We start from the raw sequence: 21,822 nt of genomic DNA, 5'->3' as shown, positions 1-21,822 counted from the left end.
TTTGGAGGGCATAGTCAATTCAATACATGTGCACAAGCTGTTAGGTTTGACCTGTAAAGTTTATGTAGTTACATATGTATGTCATCAATTCCTTTGCGCTTTCCCTTATCAAATTTGAGGGTGTTGGTCTTCCTTTGTATAGAGTGGTTGGAATGTAATTTCGACCCGTGAATTACTATCCACCATTGAGTAATGGGATGCATCTTTAATGTGAGAAAATATTCCACTGTTCTAGCCAATATCTAATGATTATCAATACATTATATCAATGGTGAATTGCAGTGTCCAAAATCAGAACAATATGCTTTTGAATGTCAAATGCTATTACACTAGTTGCAGATCTAGATTATAGTACAGTCGTAGGTCCAAGTTTTAACAAAAGTTGCATTTTCAAGTGCGAATTGCATCCTTAGGCTTTAGCACAGGTCGCATTTTCAAGTGCAAGTCACATCCTCAGGCTTTAGCACATGTTTCATTTTCAAGTGGCAGTCACATCTTTAGGCTTTAGCGCATGTTCCATTTTCAAGTGGAAACCACATCTTTAGGGTTTAGTGCGGAACACATTTTCAAGTGCAAGTCACATCGTTAGGCTTTAGTGCATGTCACATTTTCAATTGTGAGTCACATTTTTAGGTTTTAGTGCATATCACATTTTAGAATTATAGTGCCATTGATAACTGGAATTGCGATTTGTGATGGGATTACGACGAAGGATAATCACAATTTTAGGCTCCAGTATAAATCAAATTTACCACACAAACTACCAAGCATCTCATAACACCTTTACTAGAAGTGACATCCAAGCCAAGGAAATATCTTCATCGATCCTGATAGTGGATGTCCTATATTTATCGTGCCCTTGAAATTCCAAGTCATGACCAATTTTCCATTGCTTCCCTACCATTAAGTATATCAAATGCGAAAATGATCTTGGGGAATAAAGGGAATAATTGGGCACTCTTAAAAGCTACACCACGATGGTTTTTCCAATTCTCATATAATCTCTAACAAGTTAATATTGCTAGAGGAATTTGCAGCCACCATTATTTTTTATTTCCCTCTCCAACATACACTTGAAACAAAGTGACCACTATCATCTTCCATCTCGACTACAGATAGGGTCGGCAAAACCAAATCTATGTGATCCCATAGGCATAAGTAGAGATTTGTAGTAGGCAAAAATATAATTTGTCTTTGAACGACATGTAGTATATCCATCTATGACAGAAAATCCCACAAAATCTTCTCATTGGTATGACTAGTAAAGGCCAAAGTACAAGCATTATTAGATACACGATTGGCTTTTGTAAGATCCCACAACTTGACTGTGTAATTTGTACATGCAAAAACAATTGGGTTGGAATCTGTGAACTTCACATAACTAAAAAACTTCCCATAGCCTGGCAAAGTGTACCATAGCATTTTTGTATTGCACAAATCATAACAAGGGATCTTGTAATCAACATCACCAAATGTTATCATATTTGCAGAATCAGGTGGAAACTGCACACAACAAACATTGGCCACCATCTTGATTGTACCAATGCTTCTTTGATGATTAATGCTCCAAAGTCTCATAGTGCAATCATTGCTTGCAATTACTAGATTTTTTGGGCCCACTTGTGAAACATCTACAGACCATGCATGTTTCTGATGTTCACTACATTGTGTGAACCTTTGACCTATTCTAGGATCCCTAAAGTTGTACTATACCATCATAATCAATTGATGCAATATAACTTTTAATGTAATTGTTCCAACATACACTATTAAGCTTCACGTTACTGGCCATCTTAACAATAAGATAATGAATGTCTACATTTTCATTCAAAGCTACATCACATCCAAAGACTTTGATATTCTTGGACACTCTCGCTGTTGCAAAGAATTCCTGGTCCCAGTTAAAGCTCACAGAGCATATCATATTTGAATTATTAAGCAAGTATCCATGTTGTAAACTAGCCCATAGTTCAAGCCAACTTTAATGAACATACTTACATATATTAGTAAATAAACAATCAAGACAATCCATACTAACGGTTTCCCTGTCTCAAATTTTATTAGCATCCCTATTCAAAAGATTGATACTAAAGTTTTTATGTGGGATTTTTTAAGCACTCCAAGAATTACTACAATCCTTTTTAGATGGCTCAATATTTCCTCACATAAAAAGTATACTTGTTCTAGATGCTTGAAATTCTTCCTCAACCTTGTCCCTTTCGAGGTAAAAGTGTTTGACTTGTTAGGAATCTCCTCCTGATGGAAGCCACCTTTTCCTGTTTCAGCTATAGATGATTCTCTATTTATTGAATTATTGCTAGACTTCAGGCTTTCCTTGTCTTCATAAATAAACTTTTGGGGCTTGTTTCTTGTATCTCTAGCTCCCTGATTTTTACTAGAAAAGATTTAGTCCCTCTGCTCTATAGTCACGAACCAACACACATCCAGAATAAACATCTTGAGCTAATCTATAGGATCTTTCCTACTTTTGTTTTGCAAACACAACAAAAGATCTAACAACAATTATGTTCTTGCACCTTCTTCATCAACATTCAGTGCAACTTGTCTTTTTTCCAATACATCTCGAACCTCATTAATGAATTAAGATTGATTAATTTCTTGAGCCTTATGTCACGAATTGGGGTCTGGATGTAACAACCAAAGGAAAAAATTCAAATCCTTCTGATGTTTTAAAAGAAACCGAGGAAGAATGTAATGGCGTAGATTTGACATAGCCTTAATTTGTTCCTCCCATGATGTAAATGTACAAACGAGCTTTGAGAATGTGACCTCGTGTAACATCACTAGGTGTGACTCCAAAATGATATTGTAACCAAACGAGATGCCACATAGCACCTACAACTCTGCATAAAATGAAACAAAATCCTTTCCACCATGAAGCAGAACTCTTATGATAATTGATATAGAATGTATTTGTTCACACCATAGTTAAAATAAGCTCAAATATGAATTAAGCCAAGTAGATTCCCGCTGCTAATATGGAGAATATAATGTCTTCCAAATGTAACACTAAGAACAATGGGTAGGCCAATGCTAGTAGTATCATTAAGAGATGCTTCTAATAACAATCAACCTTCTGGTCCAATTGTGGACTTGTCTCAACCTTGGGAATACAACATCACACATAAGCATAGTTTCTAAAGATTCTTAGAAAGCTATTTCCTATATCCTACATAAACATAAATGAAGGGGCAACATTGAAAGATCCTTTGCAAGATGAATGAATGTAAAATTCCGTATAAACCCTAATGTCAAGGATGAAGCAAGACAGGTGAGCATATGTAATGTGCATCATGGGCATACTAGCACTTGTAGCCTCAATGAAAACAATTTTGACCATTACAATTAATAGGGATGTCTGTTAAGACCTTGAAAAGTAGAAGGGGACCCAAAATTTAGATATATAGTCTAAAAATTTTGGTTGGTGTTGTAGCAACTACAGAAAATGGCAAACACTGGTAGAATCCAACAGCTCTGCCTACGCCCCTTCAATAAATTGAGTTTGGCTAATAATACGAGTATTGAACTAGATATTGTGGGTATCACTTGGGTTACTTGACCTTTTACCAATATGTCCTTTCGTTATCTCCTTAGCTAGGTTTTGTTAGTATTTACACTCTAAAATAAGAGCTCACACATGTCAGCCTTCAACAATAATGCAAAGAACATGACAAAGGATTTATTTTATTTAGAAATTTAAAGTGAGTTTTTGGTGTTGCTCCACTGCCAATAGACTCATTCAATACCACGACAGAGTCACTTAAGAAATCACAAGCATTGCTTCATTGCCAACAAGGCTATTCATTACCCTTGTGCAGTTGCTTGCATCACCACTATGCGTAGGAAGCCTTTCTTAATCCTTTCCCCTCTATTTAATTAATTTTCTTTTGCATGCACATTGACATCATTTATTGGGTGTTTATGCACTAGGGCAGTGTTGATCTAGGTTGTCATTGATGTCAATATGGCAATATTCTGGATAGTAAATAATGATGTGAAGCCAAGCAGAGCAGATCCATGAAGAAACAGGAGTAGGAAGAGTTCATCGGAAGCCATCAAAGAAGAGCTAATCGGAAGAAGAGCTATCAGAGCATGTATCAGAAGTCATAATACTAAAGAGAAACCACAAGAGTGAAGAGCCAAGACAATGCAAATCTATCGCACATGCCTAGAGGAAGAGCCATATCGGAGAAAGTAATAAACCATAGGAACCCTTTATCGGCGGTTCTATTATATTAAGTTATTGTTGAGGGCCCTAAAATCGGGTCAACAACAAGGGGGATACCCACCCGGTCCAGAACCTGGTTGGCGGCTCCTTGCCCGTTTGGTGTAGCGGGTCTGACTGGGGATAATGGGACCAGCTTCCCAATCTAAAGGATGTGTGTGTGTAGAGTTTGATTATGCTGATTCTAGAAGTATCTTAGAGCTAACTTAAATCTAACTTGTAAACTGACTCTATGCTATTGTAATCTAATGAAAACAACACATCTAATCTACGCTAACCCAGGATATATATCTTCTATTATGCGTTCTAAAAATATTTCGAACAATAACTGGTAATAAAGATCATTAAGCTATCATAAGAATATAAACCAATTAATATGAACCATTCTGCATAAAAATTTAGGCAAAACAGTTGTGAACAGCATATCGCATAATAAGTTATTCATATGTCAAGCACAAACAAATGATTCCACCGTACAGAAGTGCCAAATGGTAACCCAGACATTCATACATCGACATATAAACAACTAAAACTCCATATCATTCTAAGAATATAAGCAGAAATTCGTCAAGAGATAAAAGTACCATTTATGACTAATTTTCACTCACAAACCTCAAGCAATAATGATTTATCTCTACTTACTTCTAACGCCTACTAAGAGTACAGAAGTGCAACATCAGTAGCAGACATTAAAATGCAAACATAAATAAATCTCGATCCTTCCATTTATCAAAATCTCCTCTGAGGGTGCAGAAGTGCATGTTCTGAGGACAAGTTTTTGACAAATTTCTGGACCCTTCTCCAATGCAATGAGAAGGGTTAAAATACTACTTCCTAATTCTAATAATAATATCATTACAAAATTTTAGGATACGGTTTTCAAATGACCGTCCTTTTTCTAATCTAGTAAAAAGAGAAAAAACAACATTCTAATTGAAATCACTTATGAGCTTGGCCTTTAAAGTTGCAAGTGTCCAACATAGGCTTGAGAAGAGTCGGCTGACTGATTTCTGCACTGAGCTGGGCTGCGAAAACGACATCTACGAGAGCTGGCGCTAACTTCTCGGCTGAGTTTGTAATGCATTTCACCGTCATCCATTGGCTGTGTGGTTTAACCAAATACGTCCAGTAACATTCCCAATTCAGCCTGACCAATGCTTGGATTGCCTTCCCTTTTGCCTGTTCTTTTTGCCTCCATTCTGTTTCCAGTTGCAACTTGTTTGGTAGGTACCCCGGGGTGGTCTCTCCAATTAAATTTGCCCTGTGTAAATTTTCATTTACACAGTCGATAAGAATGCTTGCCTGTGTCGCTGTTGTCTCTGCTGCTTGCTCCGTCCGCGTGATTTGATCGTCCCATTTATTAAAGAGCAAATCTTTATGATTTTCATTAATCCTGGGTGCACCTGCTCTTTTCCCTTCCTCATCATCTTGCCAAGTCAAATATTCTGTCACCCTCTTATCGTTCTGATCATAGTCACTCCGCAAATCCACCACTTGACTGGTGATTTTGTCGCTCAGCGCACAATAGTGATTCCACTGTGATATTTTGCGTCCCAACTCTTCCTGTTGCTGCAGTAGTTGCTCGTTCAAGCCGATAGATTCTGAGATAAACTCTGCCAGCTTAGGCTCATCTTTATGCGTTTCTTGCAAAGTCTGCAATTGTTTTTCTTTTTCTTCGAGACTCCTTTGATAGCCTATCTGCATCCGTTGAAAGTCTTCCTGTAGCTTTTCAAGCTGTCTGGAAGCTTTAGCGTTCGCGTTGGCTTGTTGCAACTGTTGTTGTAGCAGTTGTATATGATTTTCTTGTTCCTTTAATAGTTGCTGAACTTCAAAGGCCTTATCAATAGTTGCAGAAGCATACGCTCCTGCAATCTGAGACAGCTTCGTAAGATTTTCAGTCGGATTATTATTGGGGTCTTTCCATAAGACGTCCAAATGTTCAGCCTCTTGAGACAGTGTATTTTCAAGCTTTCTTTTCTTTCTCTGTCTCCTTACAACTGCTTTGTGTTGGGGACTATAGAATACATCCAGTGGGGGAATTTCTTCTACGTTAAGTAGAAGTTCTGAGGTTGGAGCGATAGGAAGGTGTTCAGCTTCTGTGGCACTACTGACCATGGTCGAAACGACTTCTTGCACCACCTGTGTATTATTCACAGGTGTTTTCGGGACTTGCCCTTCAAGATTGATCAATTCATTGAAGGTTTCCCACTCTTTATCTAGCTTTGTCGTGACAAGTGGTGCTTCGATGACAGGAGGGGGGACATCTCTTGGTGGTGAGGCGATAACTTGCTGCTGAGACATTGCACTTGACTGAGCTGTGTCTTTGGTTGTTTCTTCGTTTTTTCCTTGGTCGTGAACAGACTCTTCAGGATGCTCAGATACTTCTTGCGCGGCGTTGGACTTAGATCTAGAAGTGCTGGAGTTTTCACTGAGGCTGATGCTTGGAGTTGGTTCTCTAGTAGTTAGTCGCAGCCTCTCTAGTGGAATACTGGCTAGCCTTCTTTCTCTGTATAACGTGAATTTTTGGAGGTCATCTGGAGACAACCTCGACTGAGCTTCCCGCAAAATTTCTTTGAGCGAACTTTTACTCTGAAACAGATCATCAAACGGATCTTTCTTTCCAGAGAACACTCTTATCTTGAAGTTCGCTGTGAATTCTTGGGCCACATCATTTGGGTCGAATGGCCTCACTGGGAACTTAAATAATTGAAGACACGTCACATTCTCCACTTCGCCAAAAGCGTGTCCTACATCGAACAAAGAGAAGGCCCCACAAGTTATGGGAAATTGAGGCCATATGGCCTTCTTCTTGTCCTTTAGGTCTTTGGTCAGGCCGCCTTCAGAACAGGTTTGATAAGCGATTTCCCGGGCCAAAAGTTTATCAGGGACATATAGGGGTAGGACATGTGGAGGTACAGTGCTTCCAAAAACTCTAATGTAAGTAAACCATTCTTCCCCAAACCATCTCGCGATGGGGATGATGTCAATTTGGGCCTCGGGAGAGCACCTTGGGGGGTCCTTATCATATATCATTCTATATAGGGGCAAAATAAGCCCATGGAAAATCTGGTAAAAGTGAGGGGTAAACTGGGAATCCCATAAGACCTTATGATAAACATGGATGGGCAATGGGTCTTGGGTAGTCCATTTCCAACCCATAATAGGGAATTCAGATACAAGACAAACAAAATCCATAATATAGGCAAACAGATAAAAAGGAGGATAGACCCTTTGAGACAAGGATCTCTTAGACCGGTAATTGAGAATAGCCGTGTATAGAGTATCAGAAAGGATTTTGGCCCAATCTAGGATGTCGGCGTTAGTGGCAGCATCAATTAATGGCAGCCATTCAGATGAAAACTTGTTGATATCCGGCATCCCAAATAACCTACAGAGCATGGCCGCAGCAAAACAATATGGAGAGGTGAGGGAACCAGTGCTGTACATACCGTTTTTATCCTTTTTTAGCGGTTCGTCTCTTCTAGACCATTCTTTAGTGGTGATAGATCTAGATTCTCCGCTGCGAACTTCTTAACAAATTGTGCATTATAGGTCGCTTGCGGTTCAGGAAGATGATACATAAGCTTCAAATTTTGTGCAGCAAACGATCCCACGAGCCCATGTCCATGAACTTTGAATTGTCTGTTTTTTAATTCTGCATCATCCAGTATCCACTTGATCATATCTGTGTATGGTAGAATTTTGGGTCTTGCCGCTATTCTGTGAAGGAATGAACATGCTAGGTCCTCCAAGGACGCCTCAGAAGAGCGTGGTGCACCCGCGACAACAGTCACCTTCATTATTCTAGGCTTTTCTTCCTCTAACAGCCTGTACATGCCTTCCCATGTTGATATCCCTGCGTCTTTGTTATAGGCTGTGTCTGTGTATAGGGGCGCCATCTCCTTGGTCTTCTCCCTCACTTCAGAGCTTTGAGCTTTATTTTTCTTTCCCATTTCTCTTTGAGTTTCTGTCTGAGTCGTCTTAGCACTTTGTTCCTACAGATTACGAGTGAAATGGAAATGACTGATCCAGAAAGGTGATGGGAGAGTTTTAAATGCAACAGATAAATCAAATATGCCACCTTACGTGAAGCAAATCTCTACCAAGGCACGCGTCTTTAATCCATTTAATAACTGACAACTAATTCATTTACTATCATTAAAAACGCATGATTTCGGGTTAGATTATAGTAAGTGGTTTTTCTTTGAATGGCGCGCCCGAAGGATTCGTACCGAAGTGATTTATGATTTGCTGATGTAACCTCGCATGTCGCGCGATCGCTAATCGCATCATCGCAAGTCGCATGGATGTGGCATCGCAGCGATCGCAATATCGCAGATCGCAGAAATTTGATGTTTACAAAATCTTGCCTGGCTCATTTTTGCGATATGCGATCTAGCGATCGGCGTTATCGCAAATCGGCGAATCTTTAAGTTTTTCTTTATGAGCATTACTATTTTGCGATGCGATGTCATTATTAACACGAGGGTGGTGCGCATAAAAAGGGAGATGAAGGTGTTTCCTATCCTTTTGCAATGCGACCTTAAGGGTTTTCTCTTTATCATAGTCTTAGGCTTAAAAATATCTAAGAGGATTTTTCTAAGCGTATGTTTGTAACTTCAAAAAGAAACTCTTGCTTTTCCTAAAAATTAACTAAGGGTCCCCATTCATTCAGTATCATGGTTGATAATTAATTGAATAAGGGGGGGGTGTTGCTGGCCACAACAATTGGCGATTCACTTGGGAGAACCAGTTATCTCTGCTTTTATATTGACGCTTTCAAACTCCTGAAAAAATTTCTTAAAGAAAAACTTGAACTTTATTATAAAAAGATAAAGCAAATGATACTTTAAACTGTCAATGATGTTTCGTTTCAACCTATTTCTATTTCAATTACTTGCGTCTTCAGCTTGTCTTTGCATTTAAATCAGTCATTACTTGGTCTTGTAAAACATAAAATAAAGTCTTCCCTATGTATCAACTCTTTTTAAATATGCTCCTTTGTCGCAGGTAGAGCCTCTGCTGCCAGTAGGCGTCCATAGCCTCGACAGGGTTACCTATTACCCAATAATGATCCTTTATCCTGCTTAAGGTTATTTACAACTTTTTCAGAGAAAATCCCTTTTTGACACTTTTTCCTTTTTTTATTCTCTAAAGAACAATGTCTTGGTTTGGTGGCCAAATTATGACACAGTCATTCACTTGATTTACACTTTTGCTGAACAAGCTGGCTCGTGATGAGACCCCTTGTCTTTTGATTGCAACAATCTTGAATCAGTGCCCTGTTTTGGTAGACAGTTTTGGCAAAGTCAGCAAGTTATAATATCTGTGATCATGATAAGCCGGCTCGCGATGAGACCTCTTATTCTTTGAGATTTAGTGTCTTTTTGGATTATTCCTCTGAATGCTGCGTTTTCCTTTAGTAGGGAGGAAGTCAAATTTTCTTTCCTTAAGAAAGTTCTGGACGACAATGATAGGGCTGTTTTGGTAATGGCTATTTCTACAGAGAATCTTTATTTTAATATTGATACCTTTCATTGTGCTGACCTAAAACAAATTCTCCACTGAGATAGCTTTCTTTAAACTTTTTGCAGTTGAAACTATCATCATATCTGGGTTAAAGTTCTATTGATAATAAAGATCAAATTCCTAAAAGATTTGTTGTTCATAGAAGCAGAAGTTTCAAAAAAATTTTAACAGAGAAAAGGTGTCTTTAGTAAATGCCAAATGCCGTTAACCAAAGCAAACATTATTATGGAGAAAAATATTTCACGCAATGAGAGGCAAGCATTCCCTAGGGTTATGTACAGAATAACTTTGCCTATCAATTATTAAAAGCAAACCTAACAACCTAGCTAAATTGCTCCTACTCCTATTCTAACTATATACAGAAAATCAACTATGTGAAATGATATTTCCAATGGAACCATCTATTCATTTTTATTCCTAGCCGTATGAAACTTTCAAACATCAGTGTAAAGAACCAAACTTTCCTTGGATCATAAATATTGGCTGTGGAATAAGAACATACAACCTCAATTGGAATTTTGTCTGATTTTCCTTTCTCATGAGAACTTTTTTCCAACTAGATACCTATTGGATCATAAAAATTAGGATGAATTTCTGTTATGAATTGATGATCTAGCAATAGGAAGGATAACAAGTCAGATTGTGAAAATGATTTTTTAGTTTCAATGGCTTGTAACCTGTTTTTTGTTAATGCTGGGCTTTTAGCGATTTCGTTTGAAACGAAAGTTCTCATATATAAATCGCTAAAACATAATCTATCAAAAGCTTGAAAATTTAAAAAGAAATCTGATTTTGTACAAAATGAGTTCAAGTGATAAAGAAATGAATGATTATTTGTACAAATATTGTTACAGCACAACTGGGATTTACTTGTAACATCTTGCTCCTCACAAGTACTGGCCAGGTCTTGTGAATCAGGAAATAAGTTATGATTGCGAACAGGAGTGGAGTTTTCCTCATGATATGAATCATAGATCGGGGTATTGTCTTGGATAGTAAAATCATCCAATTTGAAATGAGGGTCGTTTGATATGATTTCTGATTCAAGATGTTTCTCATTATCTGAACCTAGTTGAGTTACTTGGGATAACTCAACAACATCATCATTGTCAAAGTAACTATCACTAAAGACTCTACAGATTTCCCTAGGTTCCTTTTTTTCATTATATATTTTCAGACAAGGGAGGTCAAGCAGCTCTTGTTTGACATTAATCAAAGGATGTGCTAAAGCTGTCTCTTTATCTTGAAGACCTAATGATGAGTCGTTTGAATAACCCTCTGTGTTCTTTGAGATATCTTTAATGTTGAGAGGGGAAAAATTGTCATCACTAAAAACATCGGGATAAAGAGAAAAATGTGAATCTGGAATAATACATTTGAAAACATCATAAAAAAAACTTTGTTCATCAGATCCATCATAAACATCAGGCTTTAGATCATACCTTTGTGCGCTGATACTTTTTGAAAGAGAAATAGTTCGCTGTTCTAACCTTGGCATCTGCATTCGTTGATTCGTAATGATATTGTCTGACTTTGTATCAGAGTCATCTTCTGGTTCTAAGGTAGTTTCTCTTTCAGTATTTTCGTTTTTGTTCTCCGGCATTAGAGCATGCATGACTCCTAAGCTTTGCAGATTTTCTTCTTTACGGATGATTTGTGTATTTGACTTGAAATGCTCATTCATATTAGACGAAAATGAAACAAAGGTTGAACTAATTTCTGCTTGATCAGGCATAGGAGGTAGGGAATACTCATCATAATCTGAAGATTCTTCATCCGTGAGCTCACTCTCAAGATCATACTTTAGGCATTTAAGATGAAATCGCATATTAAAATCCCTTACTGGTTCATCTTGCTTCCGTAGATAGTCAATTTCATCATATACCTGGTCGTAGTCATAACAATCAAATTCCAAAATGAAAGTCTTGACGAATTGGTCCCAGCTGTGGATTGATGCAACTGGGAGGGTTCTGCACCATCTTCTAGCTTCTGCTGTGAATGTAAGAGTAAAAGTTCTGCACAAAACGCCTTCATCAATTCTCTGAATATCAGAACTTGAAACTTTTTGAATGAACTGAAGGGCATGATTAAATGCAGAAGAATTATTCTTACCCTTGAATTTTACCTGAGACAAGAGCCTTACCACATCTGGTGGAGTGTTGGAAGAGGTAGGAACATGGATGCAACTCCAAATAGGAATTCTATGAGCGGCCATCCTGTTTCAAGCTTTATAATTTGGAAAACATTCCAACAGACACTATTTTCAGGCCCTCCTTCTAGCGCCAAATATGTTGAGGGCCCTAAAATCGGGTCAACAACAAGGGGGATACCCACCCGGTCCGGAACCTAGTTGGCGGCTCCTTGCCCGTTTGGTGTAGCGGGTCCGACTGGGGATAATGGGACCAGCTTCCCAATCTAAAGGATGTGTGTGTGTAGAGTTTGATTATGCTGATTCTAGAAGTATTTTAGAGCTAACTTAAATCTAACTTGTAAACTGACTCTATGCTATTGTAATCTAATGAAAAAAACACATCTAATCTACGCTAACTCGGGATATATCTCTTCTATTATGCGATCTAAAAATATTTCGAACAATAACTGGTAATAAAGATCATTCAGCTATCATAAGAATATAAACCAATTAAGATGAACCATTCTGCATAAAAAGTTAGGCAAAACAGTTGTGAACAGCATATCGCATAATAAGTTATTCATATGTCAAGCACAAACAAATGATTCCACCGTACAGAAGTGCCAAATGGTAACCCAGACATTCATACATCGACATATAAACAACTAAAACTGCATATCACTCTAAGAATATAAGCAGAAATTCGTCAAGAGATAAAAGTACCCTTTATGACTAATTTTCACTCACAAAACTCAAGCAATAATGATTTATCTCTACTTACTTCTAACGCCTACTAAGAGTACAGAAGTGCAACATCAGTAGCAGACATTAAAATGCAAACATAAATAAATCTCGATCCTTCCATTCATCAAAACCTCCTCTGAGGGTGCAGAAGTGCATGTTCCGAGGACAAGTTTTTGACAAATTTCTGGACCCTTCTCCAATGCAATGAGAAGGGTTAAAATACTACTTCCTAATTCTAATAATAGTATCATTACAAAATTTTAGGATACGGTTTTCAAATGACCGTCCTTTTTCTAATCTAGTAAAAAGAGAAAAAACAACATTCTAAATGAAATCACTTATGAGCTTGGTCTTTAAAGTTGCAAGTGTCCAGCATAGGCTTGAGAAGAGTCGGCTGACTGATTTCTGCGCTGAGCTGGGCTGCGAAAACGACATCTACGAGAGCTGGCGCTAACTTCTCGGCTGAGTTTGTAATGCATTTCACCGTCATCCATTGGCTGTGCGGTTTAACCAAATACGTCCAGTAACATTCCCAATTCAGCCTGACCAATGCTTGGATTGCCTTCCCTTTTGCCTGTGCTTTCTGCCTCCATTCTGTTTCCAGTTGCAACTTGTTTGGTAGGTACCCCGGGGTGGTCTCTGCAATTAAATTTTCCCTGTGTAAATTTTCATTTACACAGTCGATAAGAATGCTTGCCTGTGTCGCTGCTGTCTCTGCTGCTTGCTCCGCCCGCGTGATTTGATCGTCCCATTTATTAAAGAGCAACTCTTTATGATTTTCATTAATCCTGGGTGCACCTGCTCTTTTCCCTTCCTCATCATCTTGCCAAGTCAAATATTCTGTCACCCTCTTGTCGTTCTGATCATAGTCACTCTGCAAATCCACCACTTGACTGGTGATTTTGTCGCTCAGCGCACAATAGTGACTCCACTGTGATATTTTGCGTCCCAACTCTTTCTGTTGCTGCAGTAGTTGCTCGTTCAAGCCGATAGATTCTGAGATAAACTCTGCCAGCTTAGGCTCATCTTTATGCGTTTCTTGCAAAGTCTGCAATTGTTTTTCTTTTTCTTCGAGACTCCTTTGATAACCTATCTGCATCCATTGAAAGTCTTCCTGTAGCTTTTCAAGCTGTCTAGAAGCTTCAGTGTTCGCGTTGGCTTGTTGCAACTATTGTTGTAGCAGTTGTATATGATTTTCTTGTTCCTTTAATAGTTGCTGAACTTCAGAGGCCTTATCAATAGTTGCAGAAGCATACGCTCATGCAATCTGAGACAGCTTCGTAAGATTTTCAGTCAGATTATTATTGGGGTCTTTCCATAAGACGTCCAAATGTTCAGCCTCTTGAGACAGTGTATTTTCAAGCTTTCTTTTCTTTCTCTGTCTCCTTACAACTGCTTTGTGTTGGGGATTATAGAATACATCTAGTGGGGGAATTTCTTCTACGTTAAGTAGAAGTTCTGAGGTTGGAGCGATAGGAAGGTGTTCAGCTTCTGTGTCACTACTGACCATGGTCGAAACGACTTCTTGCACCACCTGTGTATTATTCACAGGTGTTTTCGGGACTTGCCCTTCAAGATTGATCAATTCATTGAAGGTTTCCCACTCTTTATCTAGCTCTGTCGTGACAAGTGGTGCTTCGATGACAAGAGGGGGGACATCTCTTGGTGGTGAGGCGATAACTTGCTGCTGAGACATTACACTTGATTGAGCTGTGCCTTTGGTTGTTTCTTCGTTTTTTCCTTGGTCGTGAACAGACTCTTCAGGATGCTCAGATACTTCTTGCGCGACGTTGGACTTAGATCTGGAAGTGTTGGAGTTTTCACTGAGGCTGATGCTTGGAGTTGGTTCTCTAGTAGTTAGTCGCAGCCTCTCTAGTGGAATACTGGCCAGCCTTCTTTCTCTGTATAACGTGAATTTTTGGAGGTCATCTGGAGACAACTTCGACTGAGCTTCCCGCAAAATTTCTTTGAGCGAACTTTTATTCTGAAACAGATCATCAAATGGATCTTTCTTTCCAGAGAACACTCTTATCTTGACGTTCGTTGTGAATTCTTGGGCCACATCATTTGGGTCGAATGGCCTCGCTGGGAACTTAAATAATTGAAGACACGTCACATTCTCCACTTCGCCAAAAGCGTGTCCTACATCGAACAAAGAGAAGGCCCCACAAGTTACGGGAAATTGAGGCCATATGGCCTTCTTCTTGTCCTTTAGGTCTTTGGTCAGGCCGCCTTCAGAACAGGTTTGATAAGCGATTTCCCGGGCCAAAAGTTTATCAGGGACATATAGGGGTAGGACATGTGGAGGTACAGTGCTTCCAAAAACTCGAATGTAAGTAAACCATTCTTCCCCAAACCATCTCGCGATGGGGATGATGTCAATTTGGGCCTCGGGAGAGCACCTTGGGGGGTCCTTATCATATATCATTCTATATAGGGGCAAAATAAGCCCATGGAAAATCTGGTAAAAGTGAGGGGTAAGCTGGGAATCCCATAAGACCTTATGATAAACATGGATGGGCAATGGGTCTTGGGTAGTCCATTTCCAACCCATAATAGGGAATTCAGATACAAGACAAACAGAATCCATAATATAGGCAGACATATAAAAAGGAGGATAGACCCTTTGAGACAAGGATCTCTTAGACCGGTAATTGAGAACAACCGTGTATAGAGTATCAGAAAGGATTTTGGCCCAATCTAGGATGTCGGCTTTAGTGGCAGCATCAATTAATGGCAGCCATTCAGATGAAAACTTGTTGATATCCGGCATCCCAAATAACCTACAGAGCATGGCCGCAGCAAAACAATATGGAGAGGTGAGGGAACCAGTGCTGTACATACCGTTTTTATCCTTTTTTAGCGGCTCGTCTCTTCTAGACCATTCTTTAGTGGTGTCTGATAGATTTGGATTCTCCGTTGTGAACTTCTTAACAAATTCTGCATTATAGGTCGCTTGCGGTTCAGGAAGATGATACATAAGCTTCAAATCTTGCACAGCAAACGATCCCACGAGCCCATGTCCATGAACTTTGAATTGTCTGTTTTTTAATTCTGCATCATCCAGTATCCACTTGATCATATCTGTGTATGGTAGAATTTTGGGTCTTGCCGCTATTCTGTGAAGGAATGTACATGCTAGGTCCTCCAAGGACGCCTCAGAAGAGCGTGGTGCACCCGCGACAGCAGTCACCTTCATTATTCTAGGCTTTTCTTCCTCTAACAGCCTGTACATGCCTTCCCATGTTGATATCCCTGTGTCTTTGTTACAGGCTGTGTCTGTGTACAGGGGCGCCATCTCCTTGGTCTTCTCCCTCGCTTCAGAGCTTTGAGCTTTATTTTTCTTTCCCATTTCTCTTTGAGTTTCTGTCTGAGTCGTCTTAGCACTTTGTTCCTGCAGATTACGAGTGAAATGGAAATGACTGATCCAGAAGGGTGATGGGAGAGTTTTAAATGCAACATATAAATCAAATATGCCACCTTTCGTGAAGCAAATCTCTACCAAGGCACACGTATTTAATCCATTTAATAACTGACAACTAATTCATTTACTATCATTAAAAACGCATGCTTTCGGGTCAGATTATAGTAAGTGGTTTTTCTTTGAATGGCGCGCCCGAAGGATTCGTACCGAAGTGATTTATGATTTGCTGACATAACCTCACATGTCGCGCGATCGCTAATCGCATCATCACAAGTCGCATGGATGTGGCATCGCAGCGATCGCAATATCGCAGATCGCAGAAATTTGATGTTTACCAAATCTTGCCTGGCTCATTTCTGCGATATGCAATCTAGCGATCGGCGTTATCGTAGATCGGCGAATCTTTAAGTTTTTCTTTATGAGAATTACTATTTTGCGATGCGATGTCATTATTAACACGAGGGTGGTGCGCATAAAAAGGGAGATGAAGGTGTTTCCTATCCTTTTGCAATGCGACCTTAAGGGTTTTCTCTTTATCATAGTCTTAGGCTTAAAAATATCTAAGAGGCTTTTTCTAAGCGTATGTTTGTAACTTCAAAAAGAAACTCTTGCTTTTCCTAAAAATTAACTAAGGGTCCCCATTCATTCAGTATCATGGTTGATAATTAATTGAATAAGGGGGGGTGTTGCTGGCCAGAACAGTTATGTAAAAACTGTTCAACCCCTGATTGCGATATGAGTTATAGACTCGATGGTCCCATTACAACATGCCCTAAAGAATATCACATCCGCATTGGAAGTTATGTATCACAAATGAATGGCACTTAAATCCTCCGATTGCGATAATATTACAGACACAATGGTCCCATTACAACACACCTTAAATAATATCGTATTCGCAGTAATCACAAGTTTCAAAGGAATGTCAAAACACTGATTGCGATATAATACGCAGACCTGATAGCTCCATAGAATATACCTTTATGTAATATCGTGTCCAAGTATCGGGGAAGTTATGCAAATCATAAGGGTTGTCACCGCTGGACCGCCGATTGTGATAAGACTTGTGAACTTGATCGCTGATTGCGATAAGTCTTGTGAACCCGACCGCCGATTGCGATAAGTCTTGTGAACCCGACCGCCGATTACGACATTAGTTGTGGACCCGACATATCTATTGACAATGGTTTAATATTATATTGCGTCTGTTTCATAGGCATTATGAATATCAACCATGTTACATCGGTGATGTTAAGAGTTGTGATTGCAGGACCTCCGAAAGTTGCAATTGTGACTGAGGTAGTGACATGGCATGTGGGACCTCCTTGTGGGTATAGCCTCTGTTATATGGTTTCCATGAATAATCAAGTCTATGGATGAAAGACTCTTCAATATGTTTTAATATACAAGTCAGCCTCCTTCCAATAAACGTGTCTTTCTGGTCATTGGTGAAACCCATATAAATATAAGTTAAGACATATCATTTCTAACTATTGATTGTGTGCATCAATCATAGAAAAAAATGACGATTCAAAACTCGTGAACATGAAGGAACAATAGAAATAAATACGAAGGTCAAGTGAGCACAGAGGAAGCCGAAGTTCTAGCGGGAGACGAAGGTAAAAGCATTCTGTTGACTAGGTTAATCATTGAAAGTTCGAACTTATAATGAATACGTAGAAGCACAACCAGCGATCTGTCAAAGAGACTACAAAAGACAGGGTTGTTTTATAATTGTATGCACAACTTGAAGCCATGACAGTGACTCTTCTAAAGAAATTACTCCTGAAGAAATTATCGCGACAATTAGAACAAAGGGCTGAAACAGAGAGTTATGTGTGTGCAAATCATTGAAGATACATTGATGATTGTGTAAAGACTATTGAAGACCATGGTGTGTTAGTCATCATGATGTAACTTGTTGATTTTTTTTGGGAAATATGAAGAGTTGTGAAGACTCCTTCATATGAAGACAGATTGTCATTGATGTAGCAGTGAAGTTGTAGGTTGACATAATTCAGTGAAGAAGATTTTGGGAGAATAGAATTACTATCAAACATATCTAGAAAGTATAGCAGTGGGTTGGAGCCCATAGGGTTGGTGCCTTGAAGGTTGGAGCCTCGAACAAAAAAGGTTGGTGCCTTGAAAAGATAGGGTCAGAGCCCTTGGGGTTGGTGCCTCAGAATTGGAAGGATTTGTGTCCTTGTAGTTGGTGCTCCTAAATCCAAGGTTGATGCCTTGACAAGACAGGGTTGGTGCCCTAGAGGTTGGAGCCTCACAAAATACCAAGTTCGTGCTTGGCAACGGGTTGGAGCCCTATATATATTGTACTTGATTTATCATAAAGATTATATTAATAAAAGTATTTATTCCTATTGTTCATTTTTTGTTCTAAATATAATTGATTTAACTGGTAAAAGTAACAATTGAAAAGAAATATTGATTCACCCTCCTCTCAGTATTTCCAATAGGCAGATGAGGGATCTCAACTTATTTATGGGCAATAGAGGTTGTTTCTTGTTTTCATAAACTAAAAGATTTTTCTGACTTGGGTTTTCCGTCATGCCACATTTCTACACCATATCTTCAACCAACAGGTGGACAATGAAAACATACCACTGAAATATTCAAGAACATGCTTGCCACAGGGTTAAGGTTACAAATATAGGTCATATGAAATGATTAGGGTTACCCATGGGCACCTATTTGTATTTTCCTTAATGATGGGTTAGACTCATAGGAAGTATGTTCAGGATGCAATTTTAATAACATGATTTGAGGGGCTACCTCTTGGAGAAACCATCACAGCCACATGAAACTATTTAATCAAGGTTTTAACATTAGGGTAAAGTGACCAAATAAGCTCTTCTAGGGTTTCACCATGTGCAAAGAAGCATAAAAGATGCTCATCATAACATCAAAGGTTTGTAAGCTGCATGCAGAGAACAATTCTTAAATGAAAGTGCGAAACTAATGTAGTGCCTTGAGGAATAGAGAACAAAGGCAATGTTAGGTAAACATGAAGTGAATGCAATGTAAGGAGAAGATCCAATGAATGCATGATGCAATGTAGTGCGCAAAACTAGGTGTAATATTGGAAAAACAATGTGGTGTAATGTTATGTAATGCAATTTTTTTTAGCTAATTGCAGCTAAAAGAGCCATGCAATGCTTATGTAGACAATTCATAGGTGTGATACATTCAAGAGTAATGCGGGAAAATGAGTACCAAATAAGTGCATAATGTTATGAAATTAACAAAACTACTTGTAGTAAGTAAAATGAAAAAAAACATGTCTAAACTCTAACTAGTCTAAACCTAAAACCATAACAACAAAACCCTAACTAGTCTAAACATAAAACGCTAATTTAACCAGAAAGGAGATTGGTTCATGTCAATTCAATCTTCTAATGCAACCACCGCAACTGTTCCCAACCTACAAAAACAAAGAGGTCAACGATTAAAACCAATATGTAGTACCGTGCCTAAACAAAGATACTTACCTCTAGACATGCAGAAGAGTGAGAAGGTCATGTTCGTTGGCAGGAAAGCGTGCCAAAAAATATTGTTCTAACTAGGTTGCAACTCTATCGTGATAAATTGGATGCTAAACTAGAAAAACCTAAACATTTCTCCATGGTATGCATTCATTTATTCGTAACCTTAAATCAATCATAAGAGAGATGAGATGTCACCTGCTTGTAAAGGAATTCGTCAGATATGACTCTTCTATCCAGTCAACAATCCTATCATGATACTCAAAAAGATCAACTTGAAAACCCTGAAAATCTCTCAAAAATAAGCATTCATCTGGTGAAACTATAATATGAGAAGAATCTAGTGCGGAAACCCTAATCTGAGCATGTTCATGGATCTTGTCCAGGTAATGAGGACTTGACATATTTGTTAGTGAGAGCTAAAGTGCCTCACCTTCCTCAGAAACCTCTGAACTTTTAAATGGTAGATCATCAAATATCAGTGTCTTTGTATGATCAACAGATGAATGCATACAATCACCATCCATTTTGGATTGCAAACCAAAAGAAAGATGGGAAAATTTCTTATTATTTTTCTCTTCTGAAAGTAGGATAGCACTAACTTGTAAATGAGTGCAATTGACACTAGCAAGGCGAGAACCTAAATGATTTAAAACAATTTCTGGTATAATTGATTCAACAAACAAATCATAGTACAAGGAGTAGTGCATAGCATATGATAAGAGATGAAAAGATTCTCCCAAAGAAACATCACTCCAATTATAATCTTTCAAAAACGCTAAAAGGAGAATCTTGTGAGGAAACCCTAATCTCACCTAGTTCATGGATTTCATCAAGATCGTAAGAACTTGACATAATGATCAACATAAGTTGAAGTGCCTCAACTTTATGAAAAGTCCATAAACTTTCAAAAGGTGGATCATCGAATTTCAGTGGCTTAGTGTGGTTAACAAGTGAATATGAACAACTATCAGTAGTTGTATTAGTGAATACCTTGTCAATAGGATGACAACTATTAAAGCCACTAATTTGATCAGATTCAACATATAAGACATGAGACTCTTCAAGGATTAAGAATGAGGATGAATTGATTGGAGGACTTGCTTAAACTATTAGAGATGTAAAATCTTCCCCTTCACCTATTAAGGGTTGCAAATGGAAAACATCATGAACAAGGAATTCAATCTTTTCAACTTCTGATTGTGATACATCACCATCATGTTAGAAATACTGAGACAGGGGGGTGAATCATTATTCCTTAGAAATTAACACTTTTAAATCTTTTCAGAGCATTAGTTAATCTTAAATTATTATTAATGTTTATGCAGTAATAACAGTAAATAAAGGAACACAGTAGACACAAGAATTTTAGGTGGAAAACCCCCTCTGGGTCAAAAACCACCGAACACTTTTCTAATAAATTCTTTAATCTTTAGCCCCAACTGAAATGAAAGCAACAACTTCCTAGAATTCTAGAAAAGCATTCTTCTCCAGCCCCCACTAGAAGGACGCCCCAAGGCCTTGGCCTTGGTTTCTTTAGTAGCCAACTGAATGGATGCCCCAAGATCCTAGACCAACCTACCACCCTAAAGTGTTCACAGGCTCCAACCTGTAGGCGACTTCATGCACCAACCTAGCACCTCCCTGCACCCTATAATGGCTGAAATGAGACAAGAGTGTGGATTCCTGTATCAGGGACAACGATCCACGATACAATATGATTTACAATGATTTTGACCGAACACCCAATCACACTATGACCTACAACCCAACCATGACATCATCTCAACAGAGACTCCTATACCTCCCAATGATGCCTTTTTGACTCTAGGCAGATTGACTCTTTTACAATAATGACTCTTTCAATGATGACACTTTTACAAATGACTCTTTTACAACTTTACAATGATGACTCTTGGCCTTGACACTTCTTCACAATATATGGATGGTTGTCATGTCTTCAAAGGATGTCCCTCTACAATGCTTCGTTTGATTTGATACTTCTACTCTTGAATTCTTGCTTGATGTTGTACTTGAATATTCTTCTACCTGCATGAAAAAATTTCCTCGTGAAACCAATCCTAAGACGAAACAAAATGCCCTTCAACTTATCTCTGCCTACAAAACACATGTAAGTGCATAATAATGAATAAATACAAATTTAAAATTACAATGCGTACTTGAAGTGTGCTTGTCACTTTTGTTGTTCACTTGTTGCAACAGTAGACAAAGACTCCCACTCTTGATATAG

At 38.6% G+C, this 21,822-nt stretch overlaps 1 pseudogene; it reads right to left on the bottom strand.

Annotated features, from left to right (window-relative positions):
* Positions 1 to 993: 993 nt before the first annotated feature.
* Positions 994 to 21,822, bottom strand: part of LOC149191670 (protein SUPPRESSOR OF PHYA-105 1 pseudogene) — a 34,983-nt pseudogene continuing 14,154 nt past the window's right edge.

This window comes from Pinus tabuliformis, chromosome 2_2, assembly GCF_031772625.1.
Source record: "Pinus tabuliformis cultivar Carrire ecotype Pingquan chromosome 2_2, CPIR1, whole genome shotgun sequence".
NCBI lineage: Eukaryota > Viridiplantae > Streptophyta > Pinopsida > Pinales > Pinaceae > Pinus > Pinus tabuliformis.
The sequence above is the reverse complement of the archived record's forward strand: the minus strand, read 5'-3'. Positions and strand labels throughout refer to the sequence as shown.